This window comes from Mus caroli, unplaced genomic scaffold, assembly GCF_978045245.1.
Source record: "Mus caroli unplaced genomic scaffold, Mus_caroli_1 scaffold_18, whole genome shotgun sequence".
In the NCBI taxonomy this organism is placed as follows: Eukaryota; Metazoa; Chordata; class Mammalia; order Rodentia; family Muridae; genus Mus; species Mus caroli.
This window is the reverse complement of record NW_028227273.1, coordinates 23,632,391-23,636,244: the sequence shown is the minus strand read 5'-3', so window position 1 is coordinate 23,636,244 and position 3,854 is coordinate 23,632,391.

Here is a 3,854-nt window from a genome sequence, read left to right as displayed (position 1 = left end):
AGACACCTTTTCAAGGTGAATAGAAGCTTTTCCTACCAGGACTGAGACGGCCAATGTGATAGCCAAAAAGATCCTAGAAGAAATCTTCCCAAGGTTTAGGATACCCAAGGTAATCAGGCCCAATAATGGGCCTGCCTTTGTTACCCAGGTAAATTAGGGACTGGCCAAGATATTAGAGATTGGTTAGAAGTTACATTGTGCATACAGGCTCCAAAGCTCAGAACAGGTAGAAAAGATGAATAGAATTCTAAAAGAGACCTTGACAAAATTAACCATAGAGACTGGCACAGACTTGGTGCTCCTTCCCCATGCCCTATTTAGAACTGAAAATACTCCCTCTTGATTCAGTCTTACTCTTTTTAAGATCCTTTATGGGGCTCCCATGCCCATCACTGTCGTAAATGATGTGTTTAAACCTACATGTTGTTGTAATAATAATCTGTATGCTAAGTTAAAAGGCTTGCAGGTGGTGCAGAAAAAAAGTCTGGTCACAATTGGCTACAGTGAACAAGCCGGGTACCCCAAAAGATATCTCACCAGTTCCAGCCAGAGATCTGATCTACGTACACCTACATCATGCCCAGACCCTCAAACCTCACTAAAAGGGTCCCTGCCTAGTTCTGTTTACTATCCCTTCTTATTCTGCTTTTGTTCTTATAAAAAAAGAGTATTATTTCTATTCTCCACATAGAGATATAGACTTCTAAAATTCTAAGATTAGAATTACTTAGTAGACAAAGAGGGGAATGAAAGAAAATAAAACTTGAGACCTGTGATTCATATAATTTATGTCAAATAGCCCAAAGAGTTGTTTGTGAGCTTTGAAACCTGGGGCTGAGAACATGGCAGAACAGACCAGAACATGCCAAGGCAGGCCTGTCCTTAAGACATTCCTGAGGCTGCTTGGCCATAAAGATAAAGAGAATGACATGTCCAGACTGGCCCAGCACCTCCCTATCTCCTGCCCTTCTGACCTAAGTTATGTTATCTGCATGTACAGTCTACTGATGTTTAAATGGACCAATCATGTGAAACCGTGCCAATTCCTCCCCCAGCCCCAGACCCTTTTCTATAAAAACCCCTAGCTTCCAAGCCTCGTGGTCCAATCTACTGTCTCCTGCGTGAGATACATTTTGACCCGGAGCTCCACCATTAAACTACCTCGTGTATTTACATCAAAAAAAATTACATCTTATGATGACAATAGAGGACTTTAAGAAGGACATAAATAACTCCCTTAAAGAAATACAGGAGAACACAGGTAAACAGGTAGAAACCCTTAAAGAGGAAAGAATTACAGGAAAACACAACCTAACAGGTGAAGGAATTGGACAAAATCATCCAGGGTTTAAAAATGGAAATAGAAACAATAAAGAAATCACAAAAGGAGACAACTCTGGAGATAGAAAACATAGAAAAGAGATCAGGAGTCATAGATGCAAGCATCACCAACAGAATACAAGAAATAGGAGAGAGAATCTTAGGGGCAGAAGATACTCTAGAAAACATTGACACAACAGTCAAAGAAAATGAAAAATGCAAAAAAACTCCCAAAACATTCAGGAAATCCAGGACACAATGAGAAGACAAAACCTAAGGATAATAGGTATAAAAGAGATAGAAGACTCCCAACTTAAAGGGCCAGTAAATATCTTCAACAAAATTATAGAAGAAAACTTCTCTAACCTAAAAAGATGCCCATGAACATACAAGAAGCCTACAGAACCCCAAAAGGATTGAACCAGAAAAGAAATTCCTCCTGTCACATAATAATCAAAACACCAAATGCACAAAACAAAGAAAGAATATTAAAAGCAGTAAGAGAAAAAGGCCAAGTAACATATAAAATCAGACCTATCAGAATTATACCAGACTTTTCACTAGAGACTCTAAAGCCAGAAGATCCTAGACAGATGTCATACAGACTCTAAGAGAACACAAATACTAGCCAGGCTACTATACCCAGCAAAACTCTCCAGTACCATAGCTGGAGAAACCAAGATATTCCATGTTAAAACAAAATTCACACAATATCTTTCCACAAATCCAGCCCTACAAAGGATGATAGATGGAAAACGCCAACACAAGGAGGGAAACTACACCCTAGAAAAAGCAAGAAAACAAACTTCTTTTAACAAACCCAAAAGGAGATAGCCACATAAATATAAAAATAAGATAAAAAATAACAGGAAGCAACAACCAGTATTCCTTAATATCTCTTAACATCAATGAACTAAATTCCCCAATAAAAAAATAAAAAGACATAGACTAATAGACTGGGTACCTAAACAGGACCCAGCATTTTGCTGCATGCAGGAAACACACCTCAGTGACAAAGACAGACACTACCTCAGAGTAAAAGGCTGGAAAACAAATTTCCAAGCAAATGGTTCCAAGAAACAAGCTAGAGTAGCTATTCTAATATTGAATAAATTCAACTTACAACCAAAAGTTACCAAAAGTGTAACGAAGGACACTTCATACTCATTAAAGGAAAAATCTACCAAGATGAATTCTCAATTCTGAACACCTATGCTCTAAATGCAAGGGTACCCACATTCATAAAAGAAACTTTACTAAAGATCAAATTACACATTGCACCTCACACAACAATAGTGGGAGACTTCAACACCCCATTCTCATCAATGGGCAGATCATGGAAACAGAACCTAAACAGAGACACAGTGAAAATAACAGAAGTTATGAACCAAATGGACTTAACAGATATCTATAGAACATTTCATCCTAAAACAAAAGAATATACCTTCTTCTCAGCACCTCATGGTACCTTCTCCAAAATTGACCATATAATCAATCACAAAACAGGCCTCAACAGATACAAGAAGATTGAAATAATCCCATGCATCCTATCAAATAACCATGGACTAAGGCTGATATTAAGTTCTAACAAAAACAACAGAAAACACACATACACATGGATGCTGAACAACACTCACTCTTCTCAATGATAACTTGGTCAAGGAAGAAATAAAGAAAGAAATTAAATACTTTTTAGAATTTAATGAAAATGAAGGCATAACATACCCAAACTTATGGGACACAATGAAAGCAGTGCTAAGAGGAAAACTCATAGCTCTGAGTGCCTCCAAAAAGAAACTGGAGAGAGCATACACTAGCAGCATAACAGCACACCTGAAAGCTCTAGAACTAAAGGAAGCAAATGCACCCAAGAGGAGTAGATGGCAGGAAATAATCAAACTCATGGCTGAAATCAAGTAAAAACAAAAAGAACTATACAAAGAATCAACAAAACCAGGAGCTGGTTCTTTGAGAAAATCAACAAGATAGATAAACCCATAGCCAGACTAACCAGAAGGCACAGAGGCAGTATCCAAATTAACAAAATCAGAAATGAAATGGGAGACATAACAACAGAAACTGAGGAAATTCAAAGAATCATCAGATTCTACTACAAAAGCCTACATTCAACAAAACTGGAAAATCTGGATGAAGTGGACAATTTTCTAAAGAAATACCAGGTACCAAAGTTAAATCAGGATCAGATAAATCATCTCAACAGTCCTATAGCCCCCTAAATAAATAGAAGCAGTCATTAAAAGTCTCCCAACAACAACAACAACAAAAAAGCCCAGGACAAGATGGGTTTAGTGCAGAATTCTATTAGACATCCAAAGAAAACCTCATACCAATACTCTTCAAACTATTCCACAAAATAGAAACAGAAAGAACACTACCCAATTCGTTCCATGAAACCACAATTTGCTCATACCTAAACCACACAAAGACCAAACAAAGAGAACTTCAGAACAATTTCATTTATGAATAGTGATGCAAAAATACTCAATAAAATTCTCACAAACAGAATCCAAGAA